The sequence below is a fragment of the Antedon mediterranea genome, chromosome 7 (genome assembly GCF_964355755.1).
Source record: "Antedon mediterranea chromosome 7, ecAntMedi1.1, whole genome shotgun sequence".
Lineage (NCBI taxonomy): Eukaryota > Metazoa > Echinodermata > Crinoidea > Comatulida > Antedonidae > Antedon > Antedon mediterranea.
In genome coordinates this window covers 4,037,084-4,051,999 of record NC_092676.1, presented here as the reverse complement: position 1 = coordinate 4,051,999, position 14,916 = coordinate 4,037,084, and positions in this window count along the sequence as shown.

The following is a 14,916-nucleotide window of genomic DNA, read 5'->3' as shown; positions in this document are numbered from 1 at the left end:
AACCAGCCAAATCTTATAAAGTGTGACGTAACAATCGTATGTGATAATACGCATACAAAATGGAAGTGACGTCTGGCGATTAAAACCAGCCTAATCTTATAAAGTGTGACGTAACAATTGTATGTGGTAATACGCATACAAAATGGAAGCGATGTCCGGCGATTAAAACCAGCCTAATCTTATAAAGTGTGACGTAACAATCGTATGTGATAATACGCATACAAAATGGAAGTGATGTCCGGCGATTAAAACCAGTCAAATCTTATAAAATGCGACATAACAATCGTATGTGATAATACGCATACAAAATGGAAGTGATGTCCGGCGATTAAAACCAGTCAAATCTTATAAAGTGTGACGTAACAATCGTATGTGATAATACGCATACAAAATGGAAGTGATGTCCGGCGATTAAAACCAGTCAAATCTTATAAAGTGCGACATAACAATCGTATGTGATAATACGCATACAAAATGGAAGTGATGTCCGGCGATTAAAACCAGTCAAATCTTATAAAATGCGACATAACAATCGTATGTGATAATACGCATACAAAATGGAAGTGATGTCCGGCGATTAAAACCAGTCAAATCTTATAAAGTGCTACGTAACAATCGTATGTGATAATACGCATACAAAATGGAAGTGATGTCCGGCGATTAAAACCAGTCAAATCTTATAAAGTGTGACGTAACAATCGTATGTGATACTATGCAACGAAAATGGAAGCGATGTCCGGCGATTAAAACCAGTCAAATCTGATAAAGTGCTACGTAACAATCGTATGTGATACTATGCAACGAAAATGGAAGCGATGTCCGGCAATCAAAACCAGTCAAATCTTATAAAGTGCTATATGTAACAATCGTATGTGATACTATGCAACGAAAACGGAAGCGATGTCCGGCAATCAAAACCAGTCAAATCTTATAAAGTGCGACGTAACAATCGTATGTGATACTATGCAACGAAAATGGAAGCGATGTCCGCCGATCAAAACCTTGATAATCTTATAAAGCGTGACGTAACAGTCGTATGTGATAATACGCATACAAAATGGAAGCGATGTCCGACGATCAAACCCAGCCAAATCTTATAAAGTGTGACGTAACAATCGTATGTGATACTATGCAACGAAAATGGAAGTGATGTCCGGCAATCAAAACCTGCCGAATCTTATAAAGTGCTACGTAAAAATCGTATGTGATACTATGCAACGAAAATGGAAGTGATGTTCGCCGATCAAAACCTGCCGAATCTTATAAAGTGTGACGTAACAATCGTATGTGATAATACGCATACAAAATGGAAGTGATGTCCGGCGATTATAACCAGTCAAATCTTATAAAGTGCGACATAACAATCGTATGTGATAATACGCATACAAAATGGAAGTGATGTCCGGCGATTAAAACCAGTCAAATCTTATAAAGTGCTACGTAACAATCGTATGTATACTATGCTACGAAAATGGAAGCGATGACTGGCGATTAAAACCTACCTAATCTGATAAAGTGCTACGTAACAATCGTATGTGATACTATGCAACGAAAATGGAGGCGATGTCCGCCTATCAAAACCAGTCAAATCTTATAAAGTGTGACGTAACAATCGTATGTATACTATGCAACGAAAATGGAAGCGATGTCCGGCGATTAAAACCAGTCAAATCTTATAAAGTGCGACGTAGCAATCGTATGTGATAATACGCATACAAAATTGAAGTTATGTACGGCGATCAAAACCATTCAAATCTTATAAAGTGCGACGTAGCAATCGTATGTGATAATACGCATACAAAATGGAAGTGATGTCCGGCGATCAAAACCATTCAAATCTTATAAAGTGTGACGTAACAATCGTATGTGATAATACGCATACAAAATGGAAGCGATGTCTGGCGATTAAAACCAGTCAAATCTTATAAAGTGTGACGTAACAATCGTATGTGATAATACGCATACAAAATGGAAGTGATGTCCGGCGATCAAAACCAGCCAAATCTTATAAAGTGCGACGTAACAATCGTATGTGATAATACGCATACAAAATGGAAGTTGTTTAAAACGTATCTGAAAAATGCATTTTAAAACATAATGGTATGGTAATCTACGATCTACATCCAACTTTTAAAATGGCTAAATACTATGTAAAATGTGTGTTTTATCACTATTATTTTAAGGTAAATGAAATCCAAAAGATTTATTATGTATTACAGTTGAATCCCCATGAATTCTACACTTCGATAAGGGTTTCCGTTTACACGGGAAGTACCGGTATGGTGTACCCTAAATAGAGTTGTCAGATGAAGGGGATTCTGCTGTAATTTTGTTTCTTTTCAATTTCAATTTTTTTCGTTTCTGTTGTATTTATATGGTGTTGATTTTTTTTTGTTTTGTAATACAGTTTCACGAACTTGTGTAAAAACAATCAATATTGATTGAACGAGTTGTACTGCACATCAGTCTCGTGTCTAAATAAAGTTTATATATATAAGCGATGTCCGTCGATTAAAACCAGCCTAATCTTAGAAAGTGTGACGTAACAATCGTATGTGATAATACGCATACAAAATGGAAGTGACGTCTGGCGATTAAAATCAGCCTAATCTTATAAAGTGTGACGTAACAATCGTATGTGATAATACGCATACAAAATGGAAGTGACGTCTGGCGATTAAAACCAGCCTAATCTTATAAAGTGTGACGTAACAATTGTATGTGGTAATACGCATACAAAATGGAAGCGATGTCCGGCGATTAAAATCAGTCAAATCTTATAAAGTGCTACGTAACAATCGTATGTGATACTATGCAACGGAAATGGAAGCGATGACTGGCGATCAAAACCTACCTAATCTTATAAAGTGCTATACGTAACAATCGTATGTGATACTATGTAACGAAAATGGAGGCGATGTCCGCCTATCAAAACCTGCCAAATCTTATAAAGTGCGACATAACAATCGTATGTGATAATACGCATACAAAATGGAAGTGATGTCCGGCGATTAAAACCAGTCAAATCTTATAAAGTGTGACGTAACAATCGTATGTGATAATACGCATACAAAATGGAAGTGATGTCCGGCGATTAAAACCAGTCAAATCTTATAAAGTGCGACATAACAATCGTATGTGATAATACGCATACAAAATGGAAGTGATGTCCGGCGATTAAAACCAGTCAAATCTTATAAAATGCGACATAACAATCGTATGTGATAATACGCATACAAAATGGAAGTGATGTCCGGCGATTAAAACCAGTCAAATCTTATAAAGTGCTACGTAACAATCGTATGTGATAATACGCATACAAAATGGAAGTGATGTCCGGCGATTAAAACCAGTCAAATCTTATAAAGTGTGACGTAACAATCGTATGTGATACTATGCAACGAAAATGGAAGCGATGTCCGGCGATTAAAACCAGTCAAATCTGATAAAGTGCTACGTAACAATCGTATGTGATACTATGCAACGAAAATGGAAGCGATGTCCGGCAATCAAAACCAGTCAAATCTTATAAAGTGCTATATGTAACAATCGTATGTGATACTATGCAACGAAAACGGAAGCGATGTCCGGCAATCAAAACCAGTCAAATCTTATAAAGTGCGACGTAACAATCGTATGTGATACTATGCAACGAAAATGGAAGCGATGTCCGCCGATCAAAACCTTGATAATCTTATAAAGCGTGACGTAACAGTCGTATGTGATAATACGCATACAAAATGGAAGCGATGTCCGACGATCAAACCCAGCCAAATCTTATAAAGTGTGACGTAACAATCGTATGTGATACTATTCAACGAAAATGGAAGTGATGTCCGGCAATCAAAACCTGCCGAATCTTATAAAGTGCTACGTAAAAATCGTATGTGATACTATGCAACGAAAATGGAAGTGATGTTCGCCGATCAAAACCTGCCGAATCTTATAAAGTGTGACGTAACAATCGTATGTGATAATACGCATACAAAATGGAAGTGATGTCCGGCGATTATAACCAGTCAAATCTTATAAAGTGCGACATAACAATCGTATGTGATAATACGCATACAAAATGGAAGTGATTTCCGGCGATTAAAACCAGTCAAATCTTATAAAGTGCTACGTAACAATCGTATGTATACTATGCTACGAAAATGGAAGCGATGACTGGCGATTAAAACCTACCTAATCTGATAAAGTGCTACGTAACAATCGTATGTGATACTATGCAACGAAAATGGAGGCGATGTCCGCCTATCAAAACCAGTCAAATCTTATAAAGTGTGACGTAACAATCGTATGTATACTATGCAACGAAAATGGAAGCGATGTCCGGCGATTAAAACCAGTCAAATCTTATAAAGTGCGACGTAGCAATCGTATGTGATAATACGCATACAAAATTGAAGTTATGTACGGCGATCAAAACCATTCAAATCTTATAAAGTGCGACGTAGCAATCGTATGTGATAATACGCATACAAAATGGAAGTGATGTCCGGCGATCAAAACCATTCAAATCTTATAAAGTGTGACGTAACAATCGTATGTGATAATACGCATACAAAATGGAAGCGATGTCTGGCGATTAAAACCAGTCAAATCTTATAAAGTGTGACGTAACAATCGTATGTGATAATACGCATACAAAATGGAAGTGATGTCCGGCGATCAAAACCAGCCAAATCTTATAAAGTGCGACGTAACAATCGTATGTGATAATACGCATACAAAATGGAAGTTGTTTAAAACGTATCTGAAAAATGCATTTTAAAACATAATGGTATGGTAATCTACGATCTACATCCAACTTTTAAAATGGCTAAATACTATGTAAAATGTGTGTTTTATCACTATTATTTTAAGGTAAATGAAATCCAAAAGATTTATTATGTATTACAGTTGAATCCCCATGAATTCTACACTTCGATAAGGGTTTCCGTTTACACGGGAAGTACCGGTATGGTGTACCCTAAATAGAGTTGTCAGATGAAGGGGATTCTGCTGTAATTTTGTTTCTTTTCAATTTCAATTTTTTTCGTTTCTGTTGTATTTATATGGTGTTGATTTTTTTTTGTTTTGTAATACAGTTTCACGAACTTGTGTAAAAACAATCAATATTGATTGAACGAGTTGTACTGCACATCAGTCTCGTGTCTAAATAAAGTTTATATATATAAGCGATGTCCGTCGATTAAAACCAGCCTAATCTTAGAAAGTGTGACGTAACAATCGTATGTGATAATACGCATACAAAATGGAAGTGACGTCTGGCGATTAAAATCAGCCTAATCTTATAAAGTGTGACGTAACAATCGTATGTGATAATACGCATACAAAATGGAAGTGACGTCTGGCGATTAAAACCAGCCTAATCTTATAAAGTGTGACGTAACAATTGTATGTGGTAATACGCATACAAAATGGAAGCGATGTCCGGCGATTAAAATCCGCCTAATCTTATAAAGTGTGACGTAACAATCGTATGTGATAATACGCATACAAAATGGAAGTGACGTCTGGCGATTAAAACCAGCCTAATCTTATAAAGTGTGACGTAACAATTGTATGTGGTAATACGCATACAAAATGGAAGCGATGTCCGGCGATTAAAACCAGCCTAATCTTATAAAGTGTGACGTAACAATCGTATGTGATATTACGCATACAAAATGGAAGCGATGTCCGGCGATCAAAACCAGTCAAATCTTATAAAGTGCGACGTAACAATCGTATGTGATAATACGCATACAGAATGGAAGTGATGTCCGGCGATCAAAACCAGTCAAATCTTATAAAGTGCGACGTAACAATCGTATGTAATAATACGCATACAAAATGGAAGTGATGTCCGGCGATCAAAACAATACGCATACAAAATGGAAGTTATGTCCGGCGATTAAAACCAGTCAAATCTTATAAAGTGTGACGTAATAATCGTATGTGATAATACGCATACAAAATGGAAGCGATGTCCGGCGATTAAAACCAGTCAAATCTTATAACGTGTGACGTAACAATCGTATGTGATAATACGCATACAAAATGGAAGTGATGTCCGGCGATCAAAACCAGTCAAATCTTATAAAGTGTGACCTAACAATCGTATGTGATAATACGCATACAAAATGGAAGTGATGTCCAGCGATTAAAACCAGTCAAATCTTATAAAGTGTAACCTAACAATCGTATGTGATAATACGCATACAAAATGGAAGCAATGTCCGGCGATTAAAACCAGTCAAATCTTATAAAGTGTGACCTAACAATCGTATGTGATAATACGAAGTTGAAATTTGGAAAGGAAAATGTTAATTGTATTACTCTAACGAAAAGAGAGTGTTATATTTTAATAATAGTATCGTCGTGAGGTGGTTTCCCGAATGATCGTAAAATCAAAACGGTACTGGGTATGACCAACTAGCGTTCTTCTCACCAACTAGTCATCCAGTCATAGAAGTACTGATGTAGTAGCCTATCTGTACGGTGACCATAGAATGTGACCCGAGACATGACTAACTACGACTTTTAGTTGATAGAAGATTGAAAAAAATGTTGTTAAGAAGAGTTGTACTGTATGTGGATGTTTAATGAAATTATGTCAAGGAAAGGAAAATGTTAATTGTATTACCTTAACTTTAATATTATGTAAATTAGCTTCATAATAGTAGCCATTGTCTCCGTTTCTCTTGTAATATTAAAAGTTCTGTCTTTGCGAGCGTATAGGGAGCTATACGACGACCGACGACGAAATGATGTTATTTTATTCATTGTACCCATGCGGGGAAATTGGGACGTGTTTCCCCGCTCTCCACCTCTACACACATTATAATGGTTTGTAGGTCCAGGCGGCGATCGATGACACATCGATTGACCTGACCTAATTGGGTCGTTGCAAATCAAAGCTCCATATTGCTACGTATTGTGCACGCACTGAACAATCTACACGCGAAGTGACACACGTAAAATTCCAAAAACAATATCATCAGAGGGAACATGAAATCGAATGTGACAAGCGTCAGTCGATTTTCAACTCCAAACGCGGAGAATGCGGAACTTGCGGAGCCTCTGCGCCTATAAATTCGCTTGTTACTAACATTCGAACCATATGTTGGTTTAATTTACTAAAACAAAATATTTTAGGTAATCAACAATTTGTATGTGAAATTAAAATTGAAGCCTTATCTTTTGATAAAACAAATATTATCGTCTTAAATGTGAAGTTCGTTCCAATACTATATATTAAAAAGTAATAAGATGCTACGTGAGTGAACAGACGTGGATAGTTTGCTCCGTCTAATATATAAATAACTAGCAATTATACCCGCCCCAGGGCGGGTTTCAAAATTAGTTTACAGCCTTCTCAGTACATAACACCCGACGCCAGTATCTGTCTATACTCGCCAACCTCCACCCCTCTTCAATAACACCCCATACTCTTTCTTAAAAACAAATTCTTCCCAGTGATGGACAAATTCAATTCAACCTAAGCTTCGAATTGAGAGGAGTATGCATAGCTACGATGGGTCTAATAATGGTTAAATGGTACGTTGTAAATTGTGTAAATGAATAGGTGTCATATTGGATGATAATTAAAATATGTAATTTAGATACTGCGGTCCCCCAGCCTTCTTTCTCCTTTCACCACCCCAGCCACCATCAACAAACCTTAACTCCTCCCCTGGACAGTTCAAATTTAGTAACTTTTCCTAGTACAATCCAATCATATAGGCTACTTCATTACGCTAGTATTTTCGCTCCTCCTCCCCCTACTACACTACACCCCAGTACAAATTATGTTATTATCACTCCCAACCCATAATCCCTCAGTGGCAGTTTTCAAATGTAGTTTAAAACATTCCAAATACAGTTTCGGTCATGGTGATAGGCCTACATCCCCACCCCAAACTCCCATCTGCTTCCAGGGATGATTAAATACTTTAACATTTTCCAACCACAATTCTGGTGTAAGCAAAATCCCCTGAACCCAAACCCTATCTCCCAACCCCACTCTCCCACAATTGACGTTTTTTTCTTGGAGGATTGGTGATGTAGTTGAACACAGTAACAGTAAACATCATGTGTATGTTCACACAGGTATGGATGTCTGTAATGAGACAATCCAAGAGACCGATACATAGCTGGATATGGTTAAAGTACTTTGCTAAATGTGTAATTGAATAGGTGTCATATTGGTTAATGAATAAAATATGTATATCTATATCTATATTTCCCCAAACGCCTTGCTGAGGATAATTCAAATACTGTAAAACTTTTGTAGTATATATTTTACAATTCGATAGCCTACAACCCCGAGCCCTAGCAAAAATGTGACATCACAAACCACCACACCACCCACCTCTCCCACAAAAACCCCAGGAGTCGGGGGGAATTTTTTTTTAATGTAGTTTAAAACCTTCCGGGTACAATTGCCATCATTTTGATACCCCATACGTATGGTTACGTGCAGAAACAGAAATTTGTATAACGAACAAACATCGAAAGTGGGGGTTTTGACCACATTTTGGTCCCTAACATGGATCCTAGGTGGCGGATGATGTTGAAATATAGCTTAGAACATTCCCGGTACAATTGCGGTCATTTTGATACCCCATATGTAAGATTACGTGCAGTAACAAAAATTTGTATAACGAACAAACAAACAAACAAACAAACAGACAGACAGACAAACTCTCTCACTTATAATATAGATACATGCTACACTAATACAACGTTGGACAAATAAACCGTAAAAAAAACTGTAAGTGCATTTAACAAATTGAATCTGACTTTAATAGAGAAATCAAGCACTCAAAATGGGAAAAAAAAAAGCCAACAGACGTAGGCGCAAAATCACAGGAGTCGCCCCCGGTGCTTGAAGCAGCCGAGGCGCCCAGCACGGAAGCACTGAGGCGCGAAATCCAAAAAACATCAGACGTAGGCCAACAATCACTGGAGTCGCCCCCTGTGCTTGAAGCAGCCGATGCGACCAGCAGGAGGCGCGAAATCCAAAAAACATCAGACGTAGGCCAACAATCACTGGAGTCGCCCCCTGTGCTTGAAGCAGCCGATGCGACCAGCACGGAAGCACTGAGGCGCGAAATTCAACAATAGCAAGAGAATTGTTTGGTATACGTAACCAGCTGGACACGGTCCTAACAAATCAGAATACCATACTTGGAAGGATAGACAAAATTGAAAACAAACAAACTCAACTTGAAACATCAATTGAATTTGTTAGCAGTACGATATCAGAAATGGAAATCAAAATGAAAAATGTAACTACAGAGCTTAAAGGCGTATCACCTACTGTTGAAGCTGAAAAATCAAAGTGCTTATCGGTACAAAATCAACTGAACAAGCTTGAACGCTATTCAAGGTCTTTTAATTTGCGATTTGGTGGCTTACCGGAAGAAATCAATGAAAATACAGTCCAGAAAATCACAGACCTGATTGAAAATGAGTTATGCATTCCTAATGTTAAAATAGAAAATGCGCACCGGTCCGGTAAGCCGCGAGGACCTAACGACAAGCCCAGGCATATCATCGCCAAGTTCATATATCGTCCCCAGCGACATCAAGTTCTCTCCAAGTCGAAGTCATCACTAAAAAGCAGTAACATATATGTCATCGATGATCTCTGTGAGGCGGACCTAATTAAAAAACGAAGCCTGAAAGACACAATGGCCATAGCTTATAGAGAGGGGAAAAGGCCGTCCTTCAGAAATGGCAACTTGTACATAAACGGAAGTTGCAGGACAGTCAAACCTAACGTTATTATTATTATTTTATAACTAACATTATTTATTTAGTAGCTTTTTCTCCACATAATAATTTAAAAGATATTTTCTTTTATCACATTCGGTTAAACGTAGACGAGAGTAGACTCTGATACCATTGTTTATTAAATAACTGTTTTTTTTTACTTTTCCTTGCAGATTACAAATGCAACACTTTTTAAAAATTTACTCCATTAGAAGTTTGGAATTTTTAAATTTACATATTAAAGGCATATTACCTTTTTTTTCTATTTTCGTCGTTTATTTTTATTATATATGTATATGTATTTATTATTACTTGTTGTGCATGGCAATATACTTTTATGAATATATTATGTCCCTTGAGACAAAACGAACACTATATTTTCTAAAAACAATTTCTTATTAATATGATTTGTATTGTATGCAGAAACGCTCTCATGAGTGGCGATATTAATCTAAACAGATGTGCATTATGTAATGGGTACGCACATGCCCAATGTTTTTCCATAGAACCAGAATGGTACTGATCTATAAGTGTTCGTCCCTTATATGATACCAGAATAAGATCGTTTGGCACCTGGATTGTATCTCAGAATTGGAATGATATTTATAGCTGCATGTCTACACAGAGTAAAGTTGATGCTTTCTATTACAAACTGATCACTGCTATTAATAAGTTTTTCCCGTTGAAAAATATTAAAACGCACAATACTGATAAACCTTGGCTAACACAAAATATCAGAAATTCTATTTCTGAACGCCAAAAAGCGTTTAAATCCAATAACTTAACCCATTGGAAAGCTTGCAGAAACAAAGTCAAGAGGGAAATCATTAAATCTAAAGTAAAATTTAATGTAGATAGAGTTAGACACCTGCAAAAAACTGACCCAGGTAAATGGCACCAACAGGTCAGAGTTATGACAAACACTAAGAAAATTGATCTCAATATACCAGTTCCTTAAATCTCTCCATTGGATCATAAATCCATTGCTAATGTCATCAATGACTTGTTTACTAACATTAGTGCTCACATCCCTTTTCTAAATAAAACCCAACTCCCTGCATTCCTTCCCTCTGACAAACCTGCACCTAAACTTTATCCTTGGGATATTTATAAAAAATTAAGATCTATTAAAGAAAACAAGGCCTGTTAAATTATTTGCCATGGAGTTTTGTGAACCACTTTGTGATATACTCAACTGTTCTTTTTCTGAAGGCATTGTCCCTTCTCAGTGGAAAAAGGCAGTTGTAGTCCCTGTGCCCAAGGTTCAGCCTCCTACTATTGACAAACTCAGACCTATCTCCATTACTTCTGTGTTTGCCAAAGTAGCTGAGGAGTTTATCACTGACTGGATCTTACAAGATATAAGTTCAAAAATCGATGTTAACCAGTTTGGAAATGTTAAGGGTTTGTCTACTGCTCATTACCTGACCCACTTGGTGCATTATCTCTGTCAAGGTGCTGAGAATAAGCACAATGTTGGTACCATGGTTCTTACTGATTTCTCCAAGGCCTTTGATCTTATCGACCATACCATCATTGTTAATAAGATCATTGATATTGGTGTCAGGGGGGCTTTGGTACCATGGTTGTGTGATTTTCTTTTTATGCGTATGCAGTGTGTTAAATATAATGGTACCTAATCTAATTACTCTTACTTAAAAGCTGGTGTCCCACAGGGAACCAAGTTAGGCCCTTTATGTTTCCAGATCATGATCAACGATGCTGGTACAAATGCTAAAACTAAGTATCTGAAATATGTAGATGATCTTACATTTTGTGAAAATCGTAAGCTCTCATTGCCTGTTTTTTTACAAGATGATCCTAATTCTTTTTTCCGCTGGTGTAACAACAACTGTTTAGTGCTTAACCCCAAAAAATGTCAAGCCCTTAAGGTGTGTTTCAGTTCTACCCAACCTTCACACGTTGACATACACTTGGGAACTGATAAGCTCCAATATGTTAATAAAGCCAAGATCCTGGGAGTTTTTTTTTCAAGACAACCTTAAATGGGACTGTCATATTGATTCCATCATCACTAAAGCTTCCAGGAAACTTTTCTTTTTACGATCTCTAAAACGATTTGGTTTTAACATTGAAGAGCTTAAATTGACCTTTTGTGGTTACATTAGACCAGTTGTTGAGTATGCTGATGTTGTTTGGCATTCTGGCCTGTCTAGTAGATTAAGCGATTGTATTGAAAATGTTCAAAAGAGGGCTTGCCGTATTATGTTAGGCAATGATTACTTTTCTTACTCTGGTGCCCTTGATTTTCTTAAATTAGAGACTTTGGCTCAAAGAAGGGTGGAGCATTGTCGCAAGTTCGCTGAGTATCTCCCCAAAATTAAACAAACAGCTGATTTAATCCCACCGACCAGACATAGCTGTCATGGTAGGAATTTAAGAAATAAAAACAAAATTACCCAGCTAGCGTCTAAAACATCCAGATTTACCAATAGCCCTATACCCTACTTCATCAAATTACTAAATTCTTAATTTTCTCCCCTGCTCGCTTGCGACTGCTCTCCCCTTCTTTGTTGTTTTTTTTTTTCATTTTTTTTATATATATTTATATTTTTGATATGACATGTATTTTACACGCAATTTGGCTCTTAGCCACGAGTTGTAATTTTGGTCAATTTTTTGATATTTGAAATAAAAGTGAATAATAATAATAATAATAATACTGTACGTCATGTAATATTTCTCTACTTCCGTTTAATCATATACTCAATGATGATGAGTTTTTACATGAAATAAAACAATTTCACGTAAACCAATTTGTTGATTTTGATCATCTAAATTCATTAAGTATTAACCCTTTTGACGTAAATACATCCATTCCTTCTACATGTAGATATCATCTCAGCGATAACTTTAATAGTTCAATTGAAAATATTAATAACAATTTTAGTTTTATTCATTTTAATTCACGTAGCCTGGTAAAAAACTTTACTGAAATAACTGAATATCTTGAAACTCTTAATCACAAATTTAATATATTATGTTTCACTGAGACCTGGTTTAGTTCAAATACTGTACATACTTTATATAACATTCCTGGTTATACATTAATTTATTGTGATAGAGTAGATAAGAAAGGTGGTGGCGTCTGTCTTTATATTATGGATGATATTAATTTTAGAATGAGAGATGATTTGAGTTCTTTAATTAATAATGAAGCTGAAAATATCTGCATTGAAATAGAATTAAAACCAAAAAATTATATTTTCTCAGTAATATACCGACCACCAGAAAAATCCATAAAAACTTTTAATGAAAACATATCACTATTATTTGAAGTAATCAACACAGAAAAAAAAGTTTTTATGCTTGTGGAGATTTTAATATTGATTTGCTTAAATTCAGTTCCCATACACTAACATCAGATTTTTTAAATTGTATATATTCAGCTAATTTATTTCCCGTAATAGACAGACCCACCCGTCTCACCCGTACATCTGCTACGTTAATTATCTGGAGGACCAAACTTAAAGCCTTGGCTTAATGCGTCCTCCTCACACAATTGTTTTTATTAATTTATGTTACTGTTCTATTGTATTGTATTGTGTGAAACAATAAACTTGAACTTGAACTTGAAAACTTGATATACCTTTAAATTATTAAGAAAATGGACCGAGGAAAATTATCTACATTATGGAAATGTGGTAACATAGAGGACATATCTCACTTTATATTCAGTTGAGATGCATTGTAATGTATAAGAGAAGAACAAATAAAAACACAAGATTTAATTTAGCATAATGAGTTAGATGTGTGGGAAATATTCTGCACCAATAACAATAACGATAAAATGTTATATATTCTGGGAAATACAATAATACTTTAATGTGTTTTGACAAATTTATGAAACTAGATGGTACGCTCGCTTCGCTCGCGTACCATCTAGGTCGTGCCCACAGATGGTTCTCGAATACATAATAATTTCAGCGTTAAAAAACTGGCGATTTCAAATGTACGTACCGCAGGACAATAATACATGTCGTTTACAGGAACGAATAAATAAACACTGTGATTTATGTACTGAACTAAAATTAGCACCCTTGGAATTACTTCCGAAAGAGAAACTTGTCACAAAATGAGACCAATTGTTTAAGTCAAATTTAAACAAACTTAATTTGTGTTTTGTATGTAACATTAGGGTTGAGGGATGGGAAAGAGGATGGGTGCAAAGAGGAACAATTTTTAAATATATTCTTTATCCATGTAGTAACGAAATATTAATTGTTTTCATGTTTTACAAATAATATACCACTAAACACAGTAAAACATTGCGATGTAATACTTTGTTGAAACTATCACCGTCCTAGTCGATTGAAATAGTATAGTACATGTAACGATACATCACTACTACGTGTATAATATGTTTATATAATGTAAAACAATTTGTGAAAACCACACCTATTCGTGGCAAATCATAAATTCGAGTAATAAATATTAAATTATCTAACTCAACTTAATTAGTAGGCCTAATGGGTTTCAATTGTTTCTTAGAGCCAATTCATACTTAAGTTGGTTCCTAACCCTACCCACCAAAGTTGTTCTGCGTTTAGGGCATGTGATGCACCGTAGGCCTATCCTCTACTGGCTTTACAACGCTACTCATGCCAGTGGGGGAAGGGTGATGCTGTCACGTGGGTGGTTTAACTGCAATAATAAAGATTTGTACATAATATACGGCGACTGAAAACGCTAGCTCATTATCCGTTAAAAAATATCTATATCCAACCTCTGCAGCACAGATTGAAAAAAAAAATGGATCGAATTTCTGTTATGAGTGTACAGTACTTGCCTTTACGACGCCTGAGGGAATAGACACTTGTGGAACAGAGATTGGAATGTTCCATTCATTTCAAATCAATACATTTGCATAAACGTATATTAATTCTATCAAAATAGTATTTTTTTGAGAAAATCGGCCTGTCTTCAACATTATGATACTGTACTCGAGCTGTTCAACCGGTTTTCAGCTATTAAAAACAATTATCGTAGGAGGAGATAGGAAAATGCGAAGCCTCCTCGCATTTTTGTGGCGGGTATTTTTCAAGATAGACATCCATTAGACAGTGTATACCACGATCGGAAAACACCCCTATTTGGGGCAAATTGTTGAACCTAAATTCGTTTTAATCG